The 8,390-nt window shown below is 42.8% G+C and overlaps 1 long non-coding RNA gene across 1 annotated transcript; it reads left to right on the plus strand.

Annotated features, from left to right (window-relative positions):
• Nucleotides 1–3,458: 3,458 nt before the first annotated feature.
• On the plus strand, nt 3,459–4,906 carry LOC119275041. The gene is made up of 3 exons (XR_005135424.1): nt 3,459–3,975; nt 4,059–4,345; nt 4,597–4,906. It is a non-coding gene; the product is annotated as an uncharacterized LOC119275041 (long non-coding RNA).
• Nucleotides 4,907–8,390: the final 3,484 nt, after the last annotated feature.

Below are 8,390 nucleotides of genomic sequence, written 5' to 3' on the forward strand. Positions count from 1 at the left end.
GGAGGACTCCTCCTCCTGGCGCGCCCACAAGGGCCGGCCGGCCTCCCCCTCCCTCCTTTATATACGGGGGCGGGGGGGGGGCACCCCATAGACACAGAAGTTGATCTACGGATCGTTCCTTAGCCGTGTGCGGTGCCCCCCTCCACCATATTCCACCTCGGTCATATCATCACAGAGTTTAGGCGAAGCCCTGCGCCGGTAGAACATCATCATCGTCACCACGCCGTTGTGCTGACGGAACTCATCCCCGAAGCTTTGCTGGATCGGAGCCCGGGGATCGTCATCGAGCTGAACGTGTGCTGAAGTCGGAGGTGCCGTACGTTCGGTACTTGGATCGGTCGGATCGTGAAGACGTATGACTACATCAACCGCGTTGTCATAACGCTTCCGCTTACGGTCTACGAGGGTATGTGGACAACACTCTCCCCTCTCGTTGCTATGCCATCACCATGATCTTGCGTGTGCGTAGGATTTTTTTTGAAATTACTACGTTCCCCAACAAAGCATTGTATAGACCCCTCTTTGCTCTATGATAGTTCGGAATAGGGATACCTTTGGGTATTTTCATGTATACGTTACAATCCCAATTACCATATAGATAAGCGGTAACAACATCCATTATTTTCATTTTCAAGCCCATACTGCCACTAAGATCAAGTATCTAAAGGTAATTCAATCCTTGACCGGGGAATAAGTCTGCTGAAAATCGACACCTAGTCATTGAGTGAACCCTCGAGCGATGAGTCTGGCTTTGTACTGTACTACCTTATTACGCCCTGAGTGAACCCTTGACTTTGATTCCCATTGCCATGCAGTAATCATCGAATGCCTTTGAAATTATTTCTCTAGCATTGTCCATTCGAATAGACTTTATATGATAACCGGGCAAATTATTCCTCATTTGTATGATCTAAGAGATAAACTTTGCAAAGGCATGGTTACTTCTTGACAATAGGCAAGCATTGGACCATTTATAGGAGTCATTGATGAGCACCATGTAGTACCCAAATAACCTCGAGAGGGGCTGAATTGGACCGCATATGTCCCCTTGGATAACGTGGGCATTTGTCCTTCACTTTGAGGGGCGATGGTCCAATAACTAACTTTCTTGTAAGCATGTGGAGCATATGAAATCATCAGGATTCAGGATTTTTTGTGTGTTAACATTATGACCCCATGAATTATTGATTATATTAATCACCATCCTAAGTTCGTGGTGGCCTAACCTATCATGCCAGAGGCAAAAAAGTTCAGAGCTTCTAAAAATTGTCTTATGGGTAGTGTACAGTGGTGGTGCTATAATTTTATTGTAGTATAGACCTGTGTGAGTGAAGGGAGCCTTTCAAGAAAAAATGTTTACCATTTGCATCCCAATTAATGATGAGTAGGAACTCGTTGCCATTGTCATCATCCGTCTCAACATGGAAACCATTAGCGTCGATGTCATTAAAGCATAAAAGAGTAAACTCCATATACATTAATGCATCATTAATGATTAGAGTTGTTCCCATCGAAAGTATGATAGTGGCTCTCCAGAGCCAACTATGTTCAAGTCGCAGCCGGCGGTTGTCGTAATACTTCCCGAATATTTTTAGTAGACTTAATTACTTAGTTTTCCATAAAATGGTATTTGTGGTACCACTATCAGCAAGACATGTTTCCTCCATTTGACAGCCACACACGTTCTAAAATATAAAATCTAATTAATTTAATGAAGCGAGGAAGAAGCTACATTAATAATAAGTGCACACATTTCAGAATATAACATCTATCATGGATATATAATGGAATAAACAAATTATATAAATGTCATCCAAGCACTCAATAAAGAATAAGTTTGTGTGCTCTCAAGAGCTTACGACGTATAAGATTTATTTGAATTCATTGTATGAAATCACGAAATCATGATAATAAACGAGATAAGCTAGGCAGACATAGTTGAAAAGAAGGCATTCACTTATGTCTGAATCTCCATATGACTGAGCTCATCCTTGTTAGAAATTATCTAGGAAGTAGCATTAACGTCCAGTGCCAATTGCGACACAGTAGGGCCAACCATGTGCTCAAACTCCTTGGTGGCATTGGAGTTATGTGAGACTGTCCAAGTCGCCGCTATGGGCACATCGGTTGCCGCCGCTATTGGCACATCGGCAGCCATCACTATGGGTGCAGCAAGAGTTGTAGGGATCATCATGAGTGTCGCGATGGGCGCCGATGGTGCTCCCCTTGAGCCAAGGTGAGGTGGGTCTCACACCCCCTTTGAGCCTTGTACGCATCAACGCCCCCCTTAGGTGCTTGCACTGGCGGGAGAAGTGTTCCTACAACAAAATTGAGATACTGTGACGAAAATCCATGTGACATTCGTGGACAACGTCACGCAAATAACTAATATGTGACATTTTCGCAGGTGGCGTCACTGATTACTGCAAATCGATGACGATAGGCGTCACTAAATTGCCTCGACCATATAGCGCACCTGGTTGCCAATTTGTTTGACGTTTTGGTAATTTCCATGACCAACCTACTAGAGTCACCGAACATTACGAATGTGTGATGATCGACTTTTTGCCATGTAATGTTGAGTAGTGGCACCCCCCATAGCTACTTCATGGTTTATTGAGCGGCAAGACCCATACGTCAGTGTTGGTAGTGGGGCCTGCCATATTTCATTTACAGGGAAGCGATGCAATTATTCTTTTCTATCTAATATAAATATGTATAGTGGCTAGGTAAAAACTTATTGTGTTATATCTTTTTTTAATTGTGTTCTATCTAATATAAATAGGTAGTTGCTGGAAAAAAAGTTCAACCTGACGTTCGTGCGCTCACGTTGTTTCGGTCAGTCCAAAAGATAAAAAAATGAAATTGGAGATTGAACGGAAAACGGGAAAACTTACAAATAGGTTTCGTTTTGTCTGAAAAATAAGTGTTTTTTACCCACCCACTCCGAATCAGGCGATTGTGAGCTGAGGTTTCATTCTATCCTAAAAATAAAAAATAAAGGAAATAGGAGAGTCGATGGGAAAAGTATGGCACCAGAAGTTCGACCCCAAGGGAGTTGACAATGGGAGTACATATTTTTTGCGGCAATCAGAGTACAATGTACGTTGTGCTAAAATATATGTACTATTCTCCCACAAAATAAATACTCCGTATGTATTATTAGGTTTTGCACCAAGTAACCATCAGATAAGATGTTCCGCATATAAACTATAGAAGATAATTAAAAAATAGAACAAGTTATTTTTGGTGAGAAACTAATTGACTGAACAAAGGGTTTATCTTTTTTGCCCACAAAAAGTAGGACATATTTTTTGCAATCTAGCAAAAGCATGGAGACGGCAGAACAAATTTCAAGAAAAGAGGGGCAGGGCGTGAAGTCTATGTGGGGTTAGCAATATGAGTGACACGTTCTCCTAGCACAAATATCTCCTCCCACGATTTTTCAAAAAAAAATAAAATTCCTCCCACGATCCACGTCTCTTCTCTAGATACAAAGCCAACTCGCTATATAGTACTACTAGTAGATTAGATGCCACCGCCACCGTGCTGAAATCTCGATCTGGCAGCACCGGCGTCATCCTCGGCGTCGAGCGACATACCTGGCCACCTCTCCACATTATCCCTCCTTCACTCCAGCGCCTCAAATTCGCCCCCTTCCTGCAAGTTGCGAAGGTCGCTGACAGGGCGTTCATCCACCTTCGACCTCACAACCGATCTGACCACCCCGGATGCCATTGCCGCCCGGCCAGATCGCCATGGCAGTCGACGCCACCAACGCCTCCACACTTCAGTTCAGGAGGACCTGACGCTACACGGATCTGGCTGTCACGAACACCTCCACCGGCACAGGGTCTTCCTCGCCAGTCCAGATCCACTTTTCCCCTATCTCACTCGTGGTACGGGTGCCAGCCGCAGCAGAGAACTATGGGGCATCGACGATCCAGCCGCCGTCTTGTTTTTTTGTCTCTCCAGGTAAGCCCTATTCCCGCCGCCTCTGGTTCGACTTTGCCTCCGATTCACAGGATCCCGATCTAACATCATTCCTCTCTACACAGGATGAACAATGCGGCACTCCCTCCATCGGGATCCAACAACGCACGATAGCTGACTCCATCTTCCTCCTCAACCATGTCGTTCCAAATTTTTTGATTGTTACAATCCACACCGTACACGATTCTGCATTGTTGCGTGTGTGCCAAAGTGCTACATAGGCGACAAGTTTGTTCCCTGTGTGATAAGGCCCCTCATCAGCCAATCAATGATTGTTTTGCAGGTGGAGTCGTGCTCATGCCAGAATCGAGCATAATCTGAAACAGTTGTCATTCTCTCTAGATGCTAATAGGTACTAGTGAGATTGCTCACCTCCCCTATCTGTCTTCCCACTTTAAATAAACCAAAATTGCTCTTGCTCGCAAGTAATGGATCTGCATGGATTTATATATGTGCTGATAGTTGTAATGTGTCTACAAGTCTGTTAGCTGCACATGCACGATATAGCAAGTCACTACTAGCCTTATAATCACATCATGCCCTCTTCTTTTCAGCTGTTTACAAGTTTGTTGCAAATTCTAATCCTATGCTAGCTTTTGAAAGGATGATATGCAAGTCACTTGAAGAAGTCGCGATGGACAAAGAAGGGTTACAACAACTTCAGTTGCCTTCAAGAAATTAGGAGGAGAGACGACCATAAAATGTCCCTTCCTTTGATGAAGCGAAAGCTATACAATTATGTTTTGGGGGCAAGACAATACTCATTTGTTAATTTAGTCCTTAGTGCCCATTGATGCTACTTATTTCATCAGGTTTCTATGTAACTCGTGTTATTTGGGCTTATGTAGTATGTGAACTATGATTGTCATGTTCTATTTTTAATAAAACTATGATCGTGATGTGTGCTATGAAATCAGATGAAGTAAAAGTAGTATGTGTGGGCAATCGAAACATGGGTTGAATGAGTAGAAAAAATAAATAAAAAACTAAAATAATTGGCAGAAAATGGATATGGCCAAACAAAGGTCCAATAAAAATAGAGTATTGGGCTGCAAATTGGCCATTGCCTAGAAAATGAATATGAAATGTAAATCACACAAACTATCGGGCTCGACCCATTTAGAAATACAATGTGTATTGGGCCATCGAAAATCTAGTGATGTCGAACATCACTGAAGGTCCCATATTGAGTGACGTTTTGTGCGCGCGCCGTCACTACGAGTAATCTGTGACGGGGATTCCATGACGATGCTCGTGACACACAGAAAATGTCATACATGCGTATTTTGTGACGTTTATGGATGTTCGATGACATTTTTTAGCTAGTCATACTAGGCCCGATCTCTTGTAACAACAATGAAAATAGTCCCGAGGCCTCTACCCCCCCTTTGCCCAGCTTTTGCTGCTTAGCCCGAGTAGGGAGTTGAGGCACCTTATTCTTGCCCTTGTGGACCCTCTTCTTCTGGAGGGGCTTGCAGATCTTAAGGGCATTCACTTCCTGACAAGACCCCCCAAGTGGTTGTGTGACAAAGTTCTTCTTTAATTAGAACATCGTCCTACGCCTTGGCCACCTCGAGGATGTCAATTCTGAATACTTCATACAATTGCCCCAGCGGTAGTTTCATGAGGACTGGACTGCAACGGGGGTGAAAGGTGGAGACAGTTTTCTCAATCTTCTAGCCGTCAGTAATTTCAGTACCACACAACTGATGATTCGTCCAAATCTAGTGCATCATCGAATTGTACTCACCGGGCCACATCTTAAAGTCCACAAACCTCAGGAAAATCCACTTTGCCTCTATGCGCAACTTCATGTGTACTTGTGGCTTTCAAACCACAACGCGAGAGCGGTTCAAAGGCCCAAAGCACTTTGTTCTGCCATATACTCATCTTTCAGAGTAGAGCATAGATGATGACGAAGAAAGTATACAACTTGGGCATTCTCCAGTGCAAACTTGGGGTACACAGTGGCCAGTTGGGTCTCTTGATCGATCGCCCTTAGAAGGCTTCTGCCTTTGAGGACGACCTCGCAATCGGATGCCCACATCAAGTACTTACTTTAGCCCGTTCTGGGCCAACTCAGGGAATCCCTTGTTCGTGATTCCGACCTTTTGCAATTTATGCAAATAACATGAGATTATTGTAGTTAATTGTTTGCATAAATGCGATGACGATGATGAACTTGTTAAAAATGGCGTTCCAGTATGTAAACATGCTATTATATGCCTTACTTAATGATTAAAAGTGTCAAGCAATTAATATACATAATAAAGACATGTTAAGAAATAACGTGTTAAGTTCGTCTTAAGCATGAAAACTAGCCCACAAACTAAATTCCTGAGGCATTTAATCTACATGACAAAGATATGTTACAAGAACTACACATGTTAAGTGCATCTTAATCGTGTAAACTAGCCCAAAATTTGAATTTCCGAGGTATTTTAAGCCCAAAATGCCTCGGGGATGGGCCTTTGACTCAATTGTTTGTTTGAGCTAAAAACACATATTTAGATTAAAATGCCTCATGAATTCACATTTTGGGCTAGTTTTCACGTTTAAGACGCGCTTAACATGTTATTTCTTGTAACATGTCTTTATTATGTAGATTAATTGTTTAACACTTTTAATCATTAAGTAAGGCATATAATAGCATGCTTTAAATACTCGGACACCATTTTTAATAAGTTCATCATCCTCGCATTTATGCAAAGGATTACATGCTGAATATCCCATGTTATTTGCATAAATTACATATGCTCTGAATCACGAACAAAAAATTCCCTAAGTCGGCCTAGAACGGGCTATACTACTTGACGTGGGCATCTAACTTCGAGACCATCCTCAAAGGTAGAAACCTTCTGAGAGCGAACCGTTAGGGGATCCAACTGTCCCGCGCGGACCCCAACTTTGCACCATAGAATGCCCAAGCTCTACACTTCCTTCATCATCATTTGTGCTCTACTAAGAAAGATGAGTATATGGAAGAACGGAGTGCTTTGGCCCTTTGGACCGCTCTCAAGCAGAGGTTTGAGAGGCTCATGTACACCGTGAAGCTGTGCGCAGAGGCAGAGTAGACCCGTCTAAGGTTTGAGGACTTTTTAGACGGTGGGTGAATACAATTCAATGTTGTATCATATTTTTATGATTCTTCAGCCATGTGGTACTAAAATTACCAAAAAATAGAAGAGTGAGAAAACTCTTTTCACCTTCACCCTATTGCAGTCAAGTCCCCACGGAACTACCGCCATGTCAATTACATGAAGTATTTATAGTTAATTGACATCCTACAAGGCGGAGGCGCAAGATGAGGTTTTGAAGAACTTTTTTGTGCCATCACTTGAAGGGGCTTCCCATCATGAAGTAACACCCTCAAGATCCACAAGCCTCTCTAGAAGAGGGACACAAGGGCAAGAAGAAGGCGCCTCAATCCCTTACTCTAGCAAAGCAGCTAAAGCAGGCCCAGGGGCGAGCAGAGGCTTGAGGATTATTTGCTTTGGGGCTCAAAGGATCACTTCTCCCACCAGCGCCGAGTACCTAAGGAGTTTCTTGATGCGTACAAGGATCAGTGGGGGCATGAGGCGTACCTTGCCTTTTCTCAAGGGGAGCACCACAGATTCTCATGGCAGAACCTTGATGATACCTACACCTCATGTTGTGTGTCCATAGCGTTGGCCACCAATGTGCTCACCGCGATGGCTTGGCGGTCTCAACTATTGCCAATGTCATTGCTGAGGTTGCACATGGTTGGATCTACTATGCTGCAACTCGACATTGATTATGCTTCCCAGTTGGTTTCTAACGAGGATGAACTCATGCTTCTGGAATTCAGGCTGAAGTGAAGGCCTTCTTTTCCACTAATTCTCCTTAGCTTACCTCATTTATTATCATGACTGCATGATTTGATACAATGAACTCAAATAAATCCAATATGGTTGTAAGCTCTCTAAGAGCACAATTATTCTTTATTTAGCGCCTGGATGTAATTTATGTCATCCATTTGTTCTATTATTTATCCATGATCATATGCTATATTATGAAATGTGTACATATATTATTAATGTAGCTTCCTCCTCACTTCATTAAGTTAGTGAGATATCATATTTTAGAACACATGTGGCGCCCGAATGGAGGAAACATGCCTGCTGACAAGGTTACCAAAAACACCATTTTACAGGAAACTAAGTACTTCGAGTCTATAAAAAAGTCTTCGAACTATTATGGAAATCGCCAAGTGCGTTTCGAACATAATTGGCTCTGAACGAGCCACTATCATACTTTCTATGGGAAAAACTTTAATCACTGTTGATGCATTGTTGTACCCGGAGTTGATTCATACTCTTTTAAGCTTTATAGGCATATGTGTTTATTATTTCTGTAGGAACGAAGTATGTCTACCA

Source organism: Triticum dicoccoides, chromosome 3B, assembly GCF_002162155.2.
Source record: "Triticum dicoccoides isolate Atlit2015 ecotype Zavitan chromosome 3B, WEW_v2.0, whole genome shotgun sequence".
Classification (NCBI taxonomy): Eukaryota; Viridiplantae; Streptophyta; class Magnoliopsida; order Poales; family Poaceae; genus Triticum; species Triticum dicoccoides.